Consider the following 20,567-nt stretch of genomic DNA (forward strand, 5'->3'; position numbering starts at 1 on the left):
AAAATGAAAGAGTTATTATTTTACTCTGACAACATTCTTGGTTTGAATGAATAACATTGAAATGTCTTTAGATTTAAAGCAAATGCTTCACAGTTGTCAAAAATCTGAAAACCATGCTGCCTTCGAGAGTCTAAATATTACACTCTTGTTTCTGGTGCCTTTGGGACAGTTCTGTCTCATCACTAAGGAATTATCCCACCTAGATTTCCTGATTTCAATCCTTATGGAAGCGGATCAGTCGGTCTTTCTCCAGTGGAGCCACGGTGTGAATTTGAACTGCCAGCCTTTTGGTTAACAAGTGCAAAAACATTGCATTGCCAAGGATTTTACAAGTTTTATCCTAAAACATTTGTAAACAATGGCTTTTTCTTTTTTTAAAATTGTATTTGTTATCTCTGGCATCTAGTTAGAATGTAAACAATATCCTCAATGGTTAAGTGGGGCTCAATTCTATCTGTAATCTTTGTAGTCACATTAGCCCTTCTTTTGTTAAAAATCTGTAATTTTTCTGGTTAAATTCAACAGAAATTACTTAAACAGACTGATTTCAGGTGTACATTTTTTCCTTCTTTCTGAAACACAACTAAAAAGGACAAATTTGGATAAAACCAAAGATACAGAAGAAGCCTAAAGATGACAACAACATGGTAAGTCTGGAAAGCATAAATAGACAACAATGCACTTTGGCAAAGGGAGAAAGCTGAAAGCTTTATGTATGCAGTAGAAGAAAAAATAATACAGATGGTGCTGAAAACCACAAAAATGTCCCAGAAATTGGAGGCATTAGGTACTTCGGAGCACTGGGGAATCCTTAGGGTTAAATAAGAATGAGTCGGACATCAGGTGAGAGGATATGAGGCATGGCCAAGAGATAGTGTATGATACTGAAGGGCGGTGATAGACTGAAAGTCTGCACATTAAAAGGTGAAGAATCTTAGTCTTTCTTCCTTGCTAAGTTCTTAGAATTTTTCCAGCTTGAATCACATAATGCAAGCAAGTACTGATGATTCCTCTTTGAGGAAAGAAACTAACTCAAGAAGAAACACCTCTGGAATAGAAACATTAGTGTCCGCCCATCATCCTAAAGGAAAGTCTACCACTTGTCAAGTTGCAGGTATTCCTAGAGTTTCTAGTAAGTTTTTCAGCGTTTCAAGTTTGGGGTGTTTTGTTGTTGTTGTAACGTACCGTCAAGTTGGTTGTAACTCATAGGGACTTATGTTTAACACAGAAAAGCACTGTCTGATTTTATGTCATCCTTAGATGCTGCTGTGCTTGAGAGCATTGTAGCCACTGTTTTAATCCATTTTGCTGAGAATCTTACTTACTCTGTTCCCCTGACCCTCTACCAAGAGTGAGGTTTTTCTCCAGGCATTTTTTCTTTCTGACAACATACTGCAAGTATGTGCATGAAGTCTTATGATCCTTGCTTCTAGTATGTGAAAGTTAGACAATGAATAAGGAAGAATTGATTCTTCCATCTTAAAAAGAACCAAGCCATAGCTATTGAGTCAATTCTAACTCATGACAACACTCTACAAGAGGACGTTGTCTATCTTTATTCCGTGGGGCATCAAGTAGGTTCAAACTACTGGCCTTTAAGGTATCACTGCAACATGCTATGCACTACAGCCCAAGAGTGGCACCAAGGAAGAGAATACATTTTATAAAAGGCACAAAGGATGTCAAAAGCAATCCATGCACACAACAGCTTAAAGAAAACTTGTAATACAGGGAGCAGAAAAAAACCCCAACTTAAAAAAAAAACACCACAAAACATCAAAAGACCAAACTCACAAAATCTAACTTAGCTGTTATATTCACAGAAGTAAGGAGAAAATACCGGCAGCCTTAAGCCAGTAAGATTTTGAAAAGGATTTTTCAGAAACTAATGCACATCCCTTTGAAATTCTAAATGTGATAGCAGAAATTTGAAATGGAAAATTTAAAAAATGAAGCAGTAGAAATCTCTCAGAAAAGTGAGTTGTAAGAAAAAGTAAAAAATCTCCCAGTAAGCAGAAAGAGAGAGAGAGTGAGCAAGGAATGAAGGGAGATAGAAAGAAAGAACGAGATGTGGGGGTCAGAGAGAAAGAAGAAGAGGGAGAGAAAAATAGGGGTGCTAAGAAAATTCTAAAATTAAATTAAAGATGTTTTTTAGAAGGAAATCAAAAGAAAGGGAATTATCAAAGAATAACAAAGTGGTCTAGAAGTAAAGACATGAATTCCACATGGGAAGAATTTACTTGGAACAATTACTTTAGGAACAACTATTTAATTCTCCATGAATATCTTACAATTTAGCATAAGATCATGAAACTGACTACTTTGATAGCAAAGAGACTTTGGAAATTAGAGATAGAATCTCTGCCTGAAGGAAAGAACAGGTTCGCTGACAGCTTTAGAAGTAGAGAGTATATCTTCTTGGGAGTAGAGAACAGGCATATCCATTGTTCATGATGTGACTAAAGATCTAAAACTCAGGATTCCTCTCTTTTGATACAGTCAAAAGTGTATGCAGGTGTTACCTGAACTCCCCTCCTTTTTTATTACTTTGTGGAAACTGGTGTTTGGAGAATTGACATGAAGACCATGATAAGCTAGCTACTGCATTTGTTGCTAACTGCCTTTCCTTTTGACCCAGGAGTTTTCCTTCACTCATGGATTATGGTGCTGTAACTTGTTAGCTTTTCGATGGTATAAAATCTAAAACACATCTGAGTTCTTGGAAGTGTGGGCAAGAAGACAGTAATACTGACAGACCCAGTTTTCAGGGAGTAAAAGGATGGGAGTCTTACAGGTTGATAACAAGATTTGAAGAAAATCCATGAGAATCAGTAGCAAATATATGGGCTAAATTTTATGGCCAGCTAGGCAATATGAGCCTTGGTAGCTCAAGGGTTAAATACTCAGCTGCTAAACAAAAGGACAAGAGTTTTACCTTACCATTTGCACCATGGGAGTAGTATATGACAAGTCTACTTGTGTAAAGATTATCACCTTGAAAATGTTATGGGGAAGTTCTACTCTGTCCAAGAATTAACATTAGGTGCCATGGAGTCAACACTGATTCAGTTACTCTATTCACAGCAAATTGGGGACTACACAATTCTGCTATCTACATAATCTCCCAGTGTTTAGATCCATTAGTTCACTCACTGTGTCAATCCATATAATTGAGAGTTTACCTCTCTTTGACACTCCACCACCTTTCCAAGCACAATATCCTTTTCCAAGGACTACTCGCTCCTGACAATATGCCTAGGGTATGTGAAATAAAGTCTCACAATCCTTGTCTCTAAACAGCACTGTGGTTATACTTCTAAGACAAATTCCTTTGTTCTTTTTGCAGTCCGTGGGATATTCAGTACTCTTCCTCAACAATCCAGTAATTCAAAGGTATCAATCCTTCTTGAACTTTCCATATTTGTTGTCCAACTTCCATATGCATATGAGGCAATTGAAAATGACATGGCATGAGTCAGGCACAGCTTAGTTTTCAAACTGATGGCCTTGCTCACTTTAAAGAGGTCTTTGACAGCCTACTTTCCAAATGCAATACATCTCTTGATTTCTTGACTATTGTCTCTATAGGTGATGATTGTGAATCCAAGTAAACTAAATCCTACAATTTCAAGCTTTTCTCTGTTTATCAAATGTTGCTTTTGGGTCCAGTTTTGAGGATTTTGTTTCCTTAATGTCTTAATTTCAATCTATATTGAAGGTTATTATTTTTTTAATCTTAATCAACAAGTTTTTCAAGTCTTCTTAATTTTCAGCAAGCTAAGTTATGTAATCTGAATACTGTAGGTTGTGTAGAAGTCTTCCTCCAGTGCTGATGCCACATTATTCATGATACAGTACAGCTTCCTGGATTACTTGTTTAACATACAGGTTGAATGGTTGTTATGTGCCACAGAGTTACTATAAGTCAGAACTGACTTAACAACAAAGGACTTTTAGGCAATAAATGATCCTCCACTTATTATTCATTAATGAGATGGAAATAAGGTGGGGATTGATAGCCAAATAATCAGAAGTAGCTTTAAAACTCTCAAATAGTGCCCTGATGGTTGTTAACTCTCTTTTGCAAAGGGAGCTATCAGCCAATCTGATGTTCCCTCTCAGGTATGCACTATTCTAACAAGTGTTGGCAACTTTCCCTCTGTGTAGGCTGAGGTTACTCCTTCCATGTTAATTTTTTATTTTGTTTTGTTTTATTTTAGTATGTGTCTAAAGATAAAAAAAAAAAAACCAAACCCAAAACCCAACAACCTCAAAAACCCAGTACACTGGGATAGGTTTTAGCCCAAGTTCCAAGGCATGATTTCTTAGTTAGTCTAGGCTCTGGTTTCAGTCCAGTAGTCAAATCCAAATCATCCAGCAAGATTTGCCTTGGAGCAGTCAGCTTCTCCTTCAAGCATCTGGCAAGAACAGAAAAAAAAAACTTTTAACTGGACACATGCAAGAAGCCTCAGGTCACACCTTGTCACAGTTTCTCTACAGCAATGCTACAGTCTCTTTATCACCATCATCAGGGTCTTGCTCCTGTTTCCTTCAAGTCTTGCTGCCACAAATCTTGCTTGCCTCAGGTCTTGTTCTTCAGTGTGGGAAGCACTCTTTTTCTTATCCTAATTCCATAGCTGTTGATTTGGAAGACCATACTGATTTGCAAGATCATGTGTCTTCAGTTAAGGTAGCTGGAGATCATAAGGGGAATAACTCTAATGGCTAAAAAAAGCCAACTTTTAGGCTAACAATGCAGTATGATATTTTTTATTACTTAAATAAACACCATTTTTTAAATTTAGCTTTCTAAATTTGTCTTTGTTCCTTCAATATGTTGACGATGATTTTCTGCTCCTCAATAAGAAAACTATACTTGTAAGTCACAAGCACATTTAGAACACATATCTGCTAATATAGGTTAGATTTTTGCTATTTTTGTTGTTCTGCTTTAAACAACTCATGAGAACTTTAGATCTCACAGCACAATGCCCTTGGAGTTTTTCTGTGAGAACACCATGTGAAGATTTTGGTGCTTTGACTACCTTCTAAGTATAAAGGGAAATAATTCTATTACAAGTATTTTTAAGACAGCTTAGTTTCATTAGAGGCTGTGTTGTAGGGACAGCCTATGACAGTAAGTCAGAACCAAGATCATTCTGATGGCTTCTAGACAGTGTCTCCTAGAAAGCCTCCTCTCTCTTCTGACAACAGTTTTAGAGTCAGGCTCCCTCACTGAGTGATAAATGAGAGAAACTTTTGACTGCTATGTCCAGAAGGCAAAGGACTTGTTAGGAGGAATTTGGATATTTTGTTTGGCAATGAGGTGATGTAGAAAGTTTGTTAAGGAAGAATGCCAACAGCTATGCTGTCTTACAGCTCAGTCTCCCTTAAAGTCTATTTTGACAAACTTGAGTCTATTCAGAGAAGATGGTTAAAAAAAAAAAAAATCTAAGAGATCTTCTCAGTGTGTCCTGACTGTGAGAAGGGAGGTTTGGTTCATTCTTCCGTTAGACAGATTTTTTTGAGATTAATTCTAATAAGAAACTAGAGGTGAGACGCTGGTTATTATCCATTCTCTGTCCCAGATACAATCTGTCCCAGATTGGATTTAAAATGTTTACGTAAGATACTAATTGGACAATAAGAAATTAAGACACACACACACACACACACACACACACACACACACACACACACACACACAGCCTTAGATATTTAATGGTAGCACAACTTGAAACAAACTTTATGGGTTCAGTATATATTATTGCTTTTCCTTTCTACTCTTCTCCCTATCCTGTATATCAACTCCTCCTCTCCTAACTACACCAACTTCAGTTAGTTTAAGGAGAAAGGTAAAGACAGAGCTGCTATTTGGCTGTTTTTGAGGGCTGTGAAAACTATACACAAGTATACATACATGTTGGGAGAGAAGAGCGTAAAACATTAATGGTTCTGTCCACCATCTTATCTTGTGAAGGAGAGGAGAGCGCTCAAATGGGTTTCAATGATTTTTCTGTGTTGAAAGGTTAAAATAATCTTATGAGTCAAATCCTTTTGTTCAACCAAAGCATAATTTTTGTGGTAAAAAATGTTTCCACAGTGAAAGTTCACAAATACAAGAGGGGATTTTTACAAGTAGGAAGAGTCATTTGTGGAAAAGTGCTTCTGTTTTAGGTATCCTGAAGCCTTCATGATATGTTGAGATAACGTCTCTGTAACTGACCTTTTGCTGATCAGAGCCTCTGACAACTGGAAGTAATCTCCACTTAGAGGTGCTCCTTGGGGACAGAGATGTTTTACTTCCTTGACCTAAACTTGGCCTAGTGGTAAGAAGCTGCACTGCAATCCCAAAGGCACATGATTCAAATCCACCAGATGCTTTATGGGAGAAGGATGGGCAATCTTCTCCCCTGCTATTAATTGTCTCTTAAAACCTATTGGAGGCCTAGCTATGGGTTGGTTTTGACTCAACAGCATAAAACAACAACAACAACAACAACAACAACAACAACAATAATTTATTACTGGGCTGACTTATATATCTTCAGAGAACATAAGCCAAATGACTGATCTATGGGAGCACTGCAACTCCTTGGCTTGATATCTCATTTTAGGATAAATAAAGTTGGATTCAATGTCTAACGCATACGGTGAAAAGGTCAAAGAAGACTTGGTTATCCTGAAAGTCTACAGTCTCGGGCCAGAAGGGGAAGAGGACATCAACTTCATTTCAGTGACAGCTCCTGCTCCTCCTAAGAGAAAAACACATAATACTCAGAACGCAGAATGGAAAACTGAGGTAGTCTTTTGTACTGTGGACAGAACCAAAGGTCATTCTTATCATGTGGGCCACAGTATTCACCTTGAGGAACCTTTTCACATTTTCACTGATTCTTGGATGGCTGTCAATTATCTAGTTATTTGGTTTGCCACTTGAAAACCTACAGTCTGGCATAGTAACTTATCTGTCTTTAAGACTGAGAATTGAGGAAACAAATCTGTTGATTGAACACTACCTGTATTACTAATGGCTTCAGTACATAACATTTTTAAGCGCCTGTTTTCTGATAACACTGACAACTTTTAACATATCAAGCAAACCTACATTAACCAGATCACCACAATTGTGATTTAGAGCATTATCATACAGTATCTGGCCAATTCGTCCACTATCATAGACTGAGCACGAAATAAAACATGTCAAGTGTTTAGAGGATTACTGGTAGTAACTTTAGGACGATTGTGAAGATCTCTCCAAAATGAGGCTGTCCTTAGTACTTTGGATGATCTTTCTGGAAGGATATCTGACATCTAATTAATGTACACTCCATGAGGCAATTATTAACTCTAGGGAAAACAAAACAATGATCAAAAATATTGATGGTGACTTATATGCCCCTACTATGAATGACATTTAGGAAGTGAAAACCCTAAATAGTGGTTGACTAGAAACCATGATGAACCTATATTATGTAGTAGAAATGGGTATATAGGTGTGCTTTTGTGGTAGTAGAGTAAGCCAATGAAATGTGAATGGCTAAATACCCATCATCCAATGCAGGAAGTAATGAGATATACTAGCTAATGAAAAAGATTAATATACAATGGTTCTTAAAAAGAATCAAGCACTTGCTAGACAATAAATGTTTTTTTTTTTTTTGGAAAAAGAAACCATGGATCAATAGACTATGAGGTATTTTTAATTCTAAATAAACTATTTAATGTTTAAACTGTAAGTGTGTGCTGTTTTAATAAAAGTAATTGTAAAAATCGTATCTCAAAATCTTTAATTTTAAAATACATTAATGACTTATGAAAAACAAGGTATAATGTAGGGGATAAGAGATGTCTGAAACTGCAAATACCATTGTTAGTACCAACTACAACATTTGTGGATATTATATTTTGTACACCAGGAATTAATAAAACAAACATCAAATTTTGAGTTAGTAATAATGAAAATTGACATCTATTCAGAGAATGTTACACCCAATGTTCTCATCAATTGTTGCCACTCAACCATACAAAACACTCTTTTTTACCATCTACTTTCTCCAACTTACCCCATTCGCTCTTAAATATTTTAACTCAAGTATTTGGTGTTACTGTTTCCCTTATTTAAATTTTGGGAGATATCTTATCATTTTGGTGTAGTTTTTTCCCCCCACAAAAATCTGACCTAAAATGCTTGCCTATTCTTAAAAAAGATGACAGTTCATGACAAGAAAAGGAAAAGAAATACAGTGTTGTGGTCTGTAGCTGGTTTTCTCTGTAACTCAAAACACATTCCATATGATATCAAAACAGTTGCTTGCTGTTATGTGTCATCAAGTATGTTTTGAATCATAATGACCCTCTATATAACAGAATGAAATACTGCAGTGTTTTTGCTAGGGGCCATCGAGTTAAGTATGATCCATAGTAACCCTATGATAAATATGAATCTTTTCCAGTCAGTCTGACAGGCAGCTGTCCTCCAGATTTCCTGATGAGCATGTGGAAGGCTATATCTATATTTTGAAATATGTCAATTCATATCACTTTGATTCCTAGAGCCTTTTATTTGCCAATCCCTTTATAGCAGCTTGCAGTTCTTACTTTCTTACCATTGGCTCTTGATCATATGGTACTTCTTGAAATATTTCAGTGTTAGTTCTTTTTGGTACATTGATTCAGTGTATTTCCTCCATCTTCTTTTGATGCTTTCTGGATCATTCAAGATTTTACCAACAGCATTTTGTCGTATTGCAACTCAAGGCCTAAATTAGTTTTTCAGTACTTTCAGCTTGAGACATGCTAAGAGTGTTCTTTCCTTTCTATTCTCCAATTATAGGTCTCTGCATATTCTATTCTAATTATTTGCTTTGTCTTCAAAGCTGCCCTTTGAAATCTTTTGTTCAGCTATGTCAGTATCTTTCTCCTTGGTTTTCGCTTCTCAATGCTTTAATGCAACATTCAGGGTCTCTTCTGATATCCATTTTTCTTTACCTCTGTCTTTGTAGTGATCTCTTGTCCTCATTATGATATCCTTGATGTCATCCCACAACTCACTTGGTCTTCAATAATAGGTAATCAATGCTTCAAACTTATCCTTAAGATGATTTTAAATTTCAGGTGGGGTAGACTGAAGAACCATACTTTGGTTTTGTAGACTTGTTTTCATTTTCTTTAGCTTCAATTATATAAATTAAGAATTATATTTTTCTTCACCTCAACACATATATGAGATAACTAAAAATATTAAGGCTGGGACAGAAACACCTTATTATTCAAAGTGACATCTTTACTTGATAACATTTCGAAGATGTTTTTGGCAGCAGATTTGCCTAATGCAATACATAGTCTGACCTTTTTGCTATTGTTTATATTTTTGCTGATTCTGGATCCAAGTAAAATTAAATCCTTGACAACATCAATCTTTTATCAAATAATGGCAGTGTTGTTTATTGGTTCAGTTGTAAAAGGTGATTTTTTTTTTGTTGAGATGTACCCTATACCAAAGGCTTTGATCTCCATCATTCAGTGCTTCAAGCTGTCTTCACTTTCAGCAAACAAGGGCGTGTTATCCTCACACAGAAAGCTCACCAGTCTCTGTACAACTGATTTTCATATCTACAGTCACGTGAGTCATTCTCTCTCCTTTGTTCAGTTCCCTAGCTCCTCTACGTCCCTTGGGTTTTGTGGAATGCTGGAAGTTCTCCTACAGACTCGGACTCATAAGGGGAATGACTCAAGTCACTGTTGATATGCAGAATAGTTTTTCAGAGATTAGGGGCCACTGTCTACTATCTACTGAAGGCAGCTATCCCCAAAAGAGAACTAGTACTGAGGTCTCATGGGCTTATATAAGATTCTAGTAGGCTGAGACTTGTATCCCATCCTAATCCTCCCTCCTTAATACAATGAATACTTCAGCCCAAAATAAACAATCATTGGGTAGGAAAGACATTTTGAATGATAAACCTTAGATACTCAGACTAATATTATCAATAATTTGTTATAATTCACACACTCAAATTACTTTGAGTAGTCAGACACAGATAAACATCTTTCTGTATTCTCTGATTTTGGACAACTTTCATTTAACATTAGCAATGATATTCTTGATTCCAGCTCTTCTGAATCAGGAGTGACTTTTTGGCAGTTCTGTTAATGTGCTTACCACATTTGAATGATCCTCAGCAATACTTTTACTTGCATATCATATTAATGATTGTGTCCAATGATTTTTGCATTCTATTATACCATCTTTCTTTGGAATGGGCACAAAAAGAGATCTCTTTCAGTTTATTGTCTATATAATTGTCTTCCAAGTTTCTTGGCATAGATGAGTGATTAAGGTTAATGCTGGATCTGTTTATTGAAACACTTCAATTGGTATCTCATTGTTACCTGGGGCCTTGTTGTCCCTTTATCTTTTCCAGCTGTCCATTGAAAGTCACTACTCAATTTTTTTTATATTCATTTGCATGCTCTAGAATAAGTTTCACAGTCTTTTATGACATGTTTTGATCTTTTCTTCCTGCCTCTTTTTTTTTAAAAAAGAAAATCTTTACGTTGTACTGGTTTACTTACAAAGTTCGAATTCATTGTTTTTCACACTGGATCTTTCCCATCTCCTTTACCCACTCCTCTCTCTACCCATCAAATTGTGTGGCCCTGTGATTACTTTCCTGCCCATCTTCATCTCTCTGCTCCTATTCTCCCCACCTTGGAACCTCATATACATTTTACTAGTTATCTTTCTAGTTCTACAATAATGGTTTTATACAATATGTGTCCTTATGGAACTGAATTAGTTCACTTAGCATAATGCTCTCCAATCTCTCTCAAGTTAGGTAATGATTTTTAAGATCATTGCTTCTGTGTGCTGTGTAGTGTTCTGTCATGTGAATAAACCATTACTTCTCAATCCGCTCTATAGTGGTTGGACATTGAGCTATTTCCAGGTTCTCGTGATAGTGAATAACGCTGCTAAGAACAGTGTTATTGGTCTACATATCTCTGTTTGGGTCTCAGTTCTAATTTTCTTGGGTGTCTTTTATATGACTGTCTTTTAAATGACATTTTTTCAGTAACCTAGGCATTAGTGGGCTGAAATGGAGTAATATTAGCCATTTTTTAATTGGACAATCATGTCATCTGAAGACTAAGGTGTGCATGATCCAGGCCATGGTCTTCACAATTACTTGTTGAGCATCAGAGAGCTGGACAATAACTAAGGATGATAGAAGAAGAATCAATGACTTTGAGTTGTGGTACTAGAAAAGAGTATTGAATATACCATGGACTTCTAAGAGAAAAAAATAGGTTCATCTTGGGGAAGGTGAAACCAAGCTGCTCTTTGGAGGCAAGGGTTTTGTAGTTCCGTCTGAGATACTTAGGGCATGTTACAAAGAATGGACATATGTTGGAGAGGGACATCATGCTTGGAAGAGTGGAGGAACAGTGCAAGAGGAGAAAACTATAGATGAGATGAATTAGATCAGTGACTGGTGTAATGGGGGTAAGATGTGTCAGAGACAGTGAAGTTAGCCCAAGAGCAGGGTTCAGAGTTGTTGTACATAGGGTCACAAGTTGTAACTGAGTCACAAGTGACACAATGGCACATAAGAACAACAACAATATAGTTTACTAGCCAGAATGACAAATTTAACAGTAAGGGCATCATATTCATCAACAAAAAAAGGACATTTTAACATCTATCTTGAAGTACAATTCTGTCAGTGATAAGTTAATGTCCATAAGCGTACAAGGGAGTCCAAATCAGTTCTGGTTAAAGTCTGTAGGGAAGTATGTAAATCTGCTAGCAAACATTTTGTGATTCCAAAAGAAGTTTTGTAAGCAAGGTTAAGCATACGGGCTTATCATGCTGGACTGAGGAAGAAGATCCTGATAGAAATCTTGGACAGATAAATGGGAAAATATGAACAGGAACTGAATGGAGAGAATGAATAGATTTCCTAGCATCACTATTATTCTAAAAGAAAACACTGAGACTAGCCTATGGATACTTGTAAGAATGAAATTTTTAGAAAATTCTGAAAGTAAAAATGTGTTAAAAATCATTGTCTTAAAGGTAACAAAAAGGATTTTCAACAGCCTAAATATATAGTTACTAAACATTTATGTTGTACTTCCCTTTTTCAAATAATTTCCAATCTTAAAGTCCCATAGAAGTTTCCATTATGATTATATATTTTTCTGATACAGTTTTCTATCATCATCTTCCAGATGGCTTCACTGTATTCAGTGGCATTATGCTATTATAAAGCTAAAAATATACTGAATTAAGGAATATCACAGGGCTCATTCAATCTCAGTTCATCACTTTGTTTTAGTTAATGGCTCACTTAATTATAAAAACAACCAAACTTAAATTAGCTTACAAGAGTACATAATGGAAAAAAAAATCAGCAATTACGGTGATAAAAATCAGAGTGTAAAAATCAGGGTAGAAAAAAAATCAATGCATTTCTTGGGCACCTACAATATAGCAGGTTATGTGCCAAATATTATAGATATATGTAAAGTGACTTAGGACATAATTGACTCTCTAGTGGGTTTTGAGAGTGTTCTATAACATAGGAGGAGACTGCCTATCCTTCTCCTGCAGAGCAACTGGTGAATTTGAACTGCATACCTTTGTGATTGCAGCACAGCTTCTTACTCCTAGGCCACTTGAATAAAATTAAACAAATACATAAAGCAAAGTTCTAATTCTTTTCATCCTACAACCAAAGAAAACAGAAAGGCCAATACATTTAGGTGTTGGTTTTTTTAAAATTAAATAATATTTTTATTTTATACTTGTTTACTTATAAAGTTTGTATACACAGCTTTTCACATCAGATTTTTTCTCATTTCCTTTACCCATCCCTCCTTCCACCCATCAAATTGTGATTAACACCCTTCTGCTCCCCCCTCCCAGCTAGGATCCTCATAAATGTTTTATAATATGGTCTTGTACAGTATTTGTCCTTATGGAACTGAGTTAGTTCACTTAGCATAATGCTGTCTAGTCTCTCTCAAGTTAAGTAATTGCAAAATCATTGCTCCTGTGTGCTGCATAGTATTCCATTGCGTGGTTGTACCATAATGGCTCAATCTATTCCATTGTGGTTGGATGTTCGGGCTGTTTCCATGTTCTTACGAAGGTGAATGACACTGCTATGAACATTGGTGTACAAGTTAGGTAATAATTTACAAAATCATTGCTCCTGCATGCTGCACAGTATTCCATTATGTGAATGCACCATAATTTCTCAATCCATTCGTTTATGGTTGGACATTTGGTCTGTTTCTATGTTCTTGCAATGGTGAATAATGCTGCTACAAACATTGGTGTACAAATCTCCATTTGTACCTCAGTTCTCATTTTCTCAGGGTATATTCTAAGCAGTGGAATAGCTAGGTCATATGGAATTTCTATGTTCAGCTTTTTGAGGAAATATCAAACTGACTTCTAGATTGATTTTTCCATTTTATAATCCCACCAACAATATATAAGAGTTCCTTTCTCACCACATCCTCTCCAATATTTATTACTCGCTGTCCTGTTAAACTTTGCCACTGTTACTGGAGTGAGATGGTATCTCATTGTGGTTTTGATTTGCATCTTTCTTATTGCCAGTGATTTAGAGCCTTTCTTCATGTGTCTGTTGGCCATCCGAATATCTTCCTCTGTGAAAAGTCTTTCCATATCTTTTAAGGAAAATACATTTCTGATTCATTTTCTCTACAGTCCATCTTACTTTCCTTGAAGGAGTCCCTGGGCAACACTCCTAGCCATGTTCTCTAGCTGGTATTTAAACTTTATTTTGGTTATTACTGCATACTAATGTTGAAGCTATATATTACTTCCCAAGTGCCTTATTACTCTGAAGAATGAAAGATGCTACAGAAGTTAAAATAACATTATGTCTACAAAGAGATGGCCAAGCTTAAAGCTAAGCATTTCAGTTCTACTTAAGCTCTAGGTATTACTGTCTCTTTGTAATGCAAATTGCTTTATAGCACAAAGATTTTGCCTTTTCTGAGAACTTTCTTTAGGAGCAAAGCTGCGAGTAGCTCATCTGCAATATCCAATAGTTCTGCTGCATTAAATGGATACTTCAGAGCCTCATGAAATCAGTCTGACTACGTTTAGCATAAATTATAGTTTATACCAGCCACTGGCCTAAGTGGAGTGTGTTTTTACAGATTAACATAAATTTTAAGGAGACATAGTAGATAAGAAATGAAAGCCATTGAATTAAAATTATTAAGGCCATTCTACAACTCCTTCAGAGAAAGTGAAGTCACCAAAGTTAAACTGCTTTAACACAAACTTAATTCATTCCTTCAGATTTTGGCCTTTGCTTTTGTTTTTCAAGCCTATCATTTCCTGAAAACTTTTCTACAAATACCATTTTTGAGGCTGTTTCAATGTCATCATTCCGTCAAAACCAACTAAATACTCAGTTCAAGAATGAATAATAATTTGGTGATATTTCAACTTAACAGAAGGCATGGAGTTGAGGATGACAGCCAATTAAAAAATCAGCAGTCCTAGCATCAACAAAACTACTCACATGCTGTCAGGAAAGTCTTTCCTCTGTCCCTAACAGTCTGTTGATGAATTTATAGCTTCAAGAATAGGACGGAGATCTCATTAAACCCTTTGAAATTGAGTTGATTGCAGTTCACAACAACTCCATAGAGAATTATCCCAAAGGGTTTCCTGAGCTGTAAATCTTTACAGAAGCAGACTGCCTCTGTTTTCTCCCTCAGAATAGCTGTTAAATGTGAACTGCTAATCCCTTGGTTAACAGACAGATGCTTTAACCACAGCATCATGAGATTTTGAACGAATCCCTGTCTTCATTTTAAAAAGTGGAAAACGAGTTACAGAGATGTATGTACAAGATCACACAGACAGTTAAGAGAGGAACCAGGCTCTCAATTTCCATCAGGCCACCCTAGTGAGCTAGTCCACAGGAAATTTTGGTGCTACCCAAAGGTCGAGACTTTGGTTTGAATTCATCTGCAGCTACTCAGGAGAAAAGTCGGGCAATCTCGTCCCACAAAATGTGCAGATTTTCTTTCCTATCTGTCATCTGTGGTGGAATCATCACAAAGAGGCAGATTTTTGTAAAAACCCTCATGGAGAAGACCATCACCCTCAAGGTTGACCCCTCAGACACAGATGACACTGTCAAAGCCAAGATTCAAAAGAAGGAAGGAATTCCTCCTGATTGGCAAAGACTCCTCTTTGCTGGAAAGCACTCTTCTTCTTAAAGCACGCTTCTTCTTGTATGCAGACTTCGTGGTGGTGTTCAGAATAGGAAGACGTCTTACTACCTCCCAAGAAGAACAAGCATAAGGGAAAGAAGATTAAGCTGGCTGTTCTGAAATACTATAAGGTGGATGAGAATGACAAAATTAGCCCCCTTCGTGGGGAGTGTCCTTCAGACGAATGCAGTGCTGGAGTTTTTTACAGCTAGTCACTTTGATAGACATTACTGTGGCAAGTGTTGTCTGACCTATTGCTTCAACAAACCAGAGGACAAGTAATTATGAATTAATAAAAGACATGAACTACCAAAAAAAAAAAGAAAAAAAGAAATTTATGGCTTTGGAAACTCAATGGAGGGTCAGCCATGGGTCTACTCTGACTCTTTGACAATGATTAGCTTATATGCAGATAGCCACCTGGTACTTTGAGGGAGAGACATGGGCGGTCTTTGCTGTTAAAATGTTCCATGTCAGAAGTCTGATGGAGGGTCAGTATGAGTCAGAAGGGACTTTGTGACGATGAGTGAGTGATACATCTATAAATAAGTCAGTGAAAGAGCCATTTTTACACCCTGTACCCTTGTCCTAATTCTTCCTGAAGCTTTAAAAGGTTTCACCATGCCTCAAGGGACAATTTCTATACTGAAATAAGCTGCTCATACTAGACTGGCTACTTTTTATCCCCCCGCCCCAGTTTATCCTTAAAGAATGGTTGATATGTTAATGTATCACTCTTCACATATTCACATGCACACACATATTGTTGTTTTGTGCCATCAAGTCGACTATGTCCCATAGCAACCCTATGAACAGTAGATATGATTTTTCATCCTTCTGTGTGATTAACTGCCTCTGAAAATCCACTGGAAGGTCAGTTATGGATTGGTTCCAGATCGATGGTGCACAATAACAACAACAACAACAATTTTATATCAATTTTTTCAGAGCAATTCGAATGCACTCATTTATTAGCATTTGTTCTTATTCATATTCTTCTTCCTGAGGTGGCTCTGTGTCAGCCAATTCTTTTAGATATAGTGACTCAGCATTCTTTTTACCTACGTTTAATGCGTTCTGGATCATTCGGTATTACCCCCATAGCATTTTTTTAATTGATATTTTAATGAAAGTTTATAAAGAATTTGGGTTTCTAATCCTTCATTGTTGCACATTTTCCTCCATGCCCCTATCTCCCTCCCCGCCTCCCCCCCAATTACTTTTTTCTTTGGGAAAAAAGTTCTTTCATTGTTCCCCACTTTACTATGCAGCTCTTAATCTGGACTCTTGTCACACCAATAATACCTAATCATATATTCCTTTTATATAGTTCTCTCCCTCATCTCTTTCAGCGCCATATAGATTATTTATCCCCTCTTTCCTTAATTTCTCCCCAACCCTCATGTCAGTCCTGTTTGTAACAGGGGTAATATGCTGTATTTGTCTTTTTTGTGACTGAAATATTTCACTCAGCATAATGTCCTCCACGGTCACCCATTTTGTATAGTATTTCATGAGTTCTTTGTTTTTCAGTGCTGCATAATATTCTACTGTGTGAATAGACCACAACTTCTCTATCTATTCATTTGTTGATGGGCACTTGGGTTGTTTCCAACTCTCTGCTATTGTGAACAAAGCCGCGATAAACATGGGAGTGTAGATATCTGCTTGGGTTGCAATTATGGTTTCTTTAGGGTATATTCCCAGTAGTGGAATTGCTGGGTCAGATGGTATTTCTATTTCTAACTTTTTGAGAAAGCGTATAATGACTGCTTTTAAAGTTTTCAGTTCATGTGCTTTGAAAAGATGAAGGAAATCCACCCCCCCAATGTATGTATTTGATTATCTAAAATGCGTGGTCTTGCAATTTAACTAATTCACATAACTTGATTTTGTTACACAATCATAAAGGAAAGAGATTACAAAAGAGGAAGAGTTTAGGTATAAGCATCATGCAAGACTGACTTGTAAAATTTCATATCATTCTTGTAGCAATTTGGAGAAGTCAATGTTAAATTTAGAAAAGACTGAAACTGTCAATGATTTCATCTTACTTGGATCCACACTCAACACACTTGTTACCAGAACTCAGGAGATCAAGAGACACATTTCATTGGAAAGTCTGCAGTTAGGGACCTCTCCACATTGTTGAGGAACAATGATGTCAGTTCAAGAACTAAGGTACTCCTGATTCAAGACGTAGTCTTTTCAGAGTCTTGCTCTGCTTCTGAGGCTTGGGCAGTGGATAAGGATGAGAGGAGATGAATTAGTGCCTTTAAACTCTTGTATTGGAGAAAAGTTCTGAATGTCCCAAGGAATATCAAAAGAACAAACAACTATGTCGTGGAGAAGGTGCAGCCTGAGTGCTCCTTGGAGACAAAGAGGATAAAACTTTATCTCACACACTTTGGGTATGTTGCTAGGAAATACTGTTCATTGGAGAGGGACACCATGCTTGGGAAGGTAGAGGATAGATGAAAGAGAGGTAGACCCTTAACCAGGTGGACTGATAAAATGACTGCAGCAATGGGCTCAAGTATGTCAGAGATTGTGAGGATGGCAGAAGCTGGGTAAGTGTTCATAATCTGCTGTTCAAAGAGTCACTAAGAGTCATACTTGACACTCCTAACAACAATAATATGATTAAATGCGAGATTCAATGGTTAAGCACTCACTTGTTAACCAAAAGGTCAGTAGTTTGCAACTACCGCCTGCCCTGTGGCAATAATCTACACCTATAAAAATAAAAGTATAAGAAACCTTAGGGGGAGTTCTCTACTGTTACCATGAGTAGGAATCAAGTGTACTCTACACAACAGCATATTAAATGCATGTCTATATCATTGAGTAAAGGTCATTTATTTCTAGTTATTAACTCAAGAGCTTTTAGTATTTGCCCTTTTCATCTCTTTGCTTGCCCTTTGGTCATTTGGGTTCCATTATACCTGACTCCAGTGAAATTGAAGGCAAGATGTTTTCACATGTCAGCAGCATTTGCCACATAATTGCTCTAGGGAGGCATTTTGTACTTGCGGGTGACTGACGTGTCCCTCTGAGGCTGTTATCTAGCTATACTATCTCTGTCACTATTGCTATGTATAACCAAGTATTAACTAAGTACTTTTGCGGAAAATATGAGAGCAACCTGGAAGGATGGAGAGTAATTCTTTATACATTAGTGGTCATAATGGATGAAATTCTCACCACTCAGATATAGAGGTTACTTGAATGTGAAAAACATGTCACCTCTCTTCTGTGTACCAGCCCTCCACTTTCAGGTTTTTTTCAACTGTGATTTGAATGAAAGTTTACAAAGCATATTTTTTTTCCAATCATTCATGCACATTTTGTTCCCCAACATTAATTCTAATACTCCAAGTCTGATCATCCATTCGTTCCATATTGTTTTTCTCTTCACATATTCCAATAATTATTATCTACAAATTAATTTTCTACTATTCCTTTCTCTGATAATCATCCTAGAATGATTCATGATTCTATCTGTGTTGTGAACTTTTCTTTAGCTTTCTATAATAGTGCTCTTACACAGCATTTGTTCTTCTGTGACTAATCTATTTCACTCACAATAATATCGTGTGGATTAACTTGTTGATGGAAATGGTGCAGGCACTTCTAACTCTTGCAGTCTGACCAACATCACTTTCTCATGAACAGCTTTGTGATAAACCCTTAGCCATCTGATGGATCTTGCAGATATGTTTTCCATAGCTACAATCTTCTATTTTTTTTTAAATCTCTAACAACATTTATTTTATTTTGTTCATGTCTTGTACTGTCTTAACAATGTTGGTTCTTGACATTTTCTGATTTCATCTTTAGCTCTGTGTTGTTGTTGCTTTATTCTTACACTACTTTACCTTGCAATCTAGCAATCTCTATTTTGTGTTCTTGCTTCATATCATTTAATGTTTATGTCATTAAATTAAAATGCTGGTCATAATATTCATTGGATTCAATCTGTTGGGGCATGATCTTCTGCTTACTGTTTGCTATCAATCCTGTTTTCCATTTCACCATGGTGCATTCTTTATTTTACTATTTAATGAAATGGTATTGTGTTTTCCATGAAAGTATACTCGGCAAATTAGGTTCTCCTTTAGCAGGTTGGTTTTTTTTTTGTTTTTTTTTAAGGAACCCTGGTGATTTCTGCAGATAACATACTAAGCTGGTAGCAAAACCGCCTGTGGTTAGAACACCATCTGCTCCATAGGAAAGACGGGCAGTGTTCTGCAAAGATTTACAGCCTCAGGAGCCTGATAGAGGGTGGCTGGGAGTGGTTATCAACTCAAAGCAGTGAGTTTAGGATAGGCTAGAAGTTTTCATACAAATTGTTCTCTGTCATTGGTTATAACGTGTCAACATTCTCATTATTTCCAATCTGTTTGTTCTGTTTCCTTTGCCTTAGCTTGCATCACACCCTTGCTTTGGGGTGATTGATGAGTTTGGTTTTATATTGTTAATTGTTCAAGGAAGCACATTAGTCATACGAGATACTGTCTATTTTATAAGCCAATTTATTGTTTGTCTGAAAGATGATCTACAAAAATAGCTTCAATTTCAACGTCAAAGGACATCTATGATGACAGTGTTGAGGCTGTCTAGTCTATTGAGTTGGTGGGTATATATATAAACTTTGTTTTAGGCATCTGAGTTTTGGTCTTTCTATATTTTCCCCCGCCCCTTTCATTCCACCTGATATTTTCTAGTGTGTCCATGATCACAACAGCATCTGGTGGAAGTTGGGCACTTTCTTGTCATGGCCTCAGGTTTGAGGAGGTTGTGGTTTGTGTGAGTTATAGTCCTATGAACTAGTTTGTCCTCTCAATCTTTGATTTTCTTCATTCTTTTTTCTTCTATAAGAGTAGAAACCAACTAACTTAGATGCCTTCGCTCAAGCTTCTAAGATCCCTTAAGCTATTCACCAAACTTGGATATAGGACATTATCTTTGTGAACTATGTTATGCCAATTGACTCGCTTATCCCTCAAGGTTACAGACCAAATCCTTTATCCCAGTAAATCAATCTTGCAAGTTGTTTGTATATACCTATGAAGACTTTATAATTGTGACTCCTGTGTGGTTTGTTACATAGATTAATCTATATCAGTACACACAAACAGGACTACAGATCTATAAACAGGACTATAGATCTACAGATACAGTTATGTGTGCAGATGTATTTTGTTGCATATGCTTTTCTATACACATACCTGCACTCATGTATGCCTATGAAACTATGTGAGTGTGTGTGTGTGTATATATATATATAT

The 20,567-nt window shown here is 36.6% G+C and overlaps 1 protein-coding gene and 1 pseudogene across 4 annotated transcripts in view; one reads left to right on the forward strand and one right to left on the reverse strand.

The window, feature by feature from the left end:
- GRIA4 (glutamate receptor, ionotropic, AMPA 4) overlaps window positions 1-20,567 on the reverse strand; it is a 584,876-nt gene that overhangs the window by 210,846 nt on the left and 353,463 nt on the right. The window lies entirely within an intron of this gene.
- Window positions 15,073-15,558, forward strand: LOC102852351 (annotated as a pseudogene).

Source organism: Elephantulus edwardii, unplaced genomic scaffold, assembly GCF_000299155.1.
Source record: "Elephantulus edwardii isolate Elephantulus edwardi_28Jun2011 unplaced genomic scaffold, EleEdw1.0 scaffold00056, whole genome shotgun sequence".
In the NCBI taxonomy this organism is placed as follows: domain Eukaryota; kingdom Metazoa; phylum Chordata; class Mammalia; order Macroscelidea; family Macroscelididae; genus Elephantulus; species Elephantulus edwardii.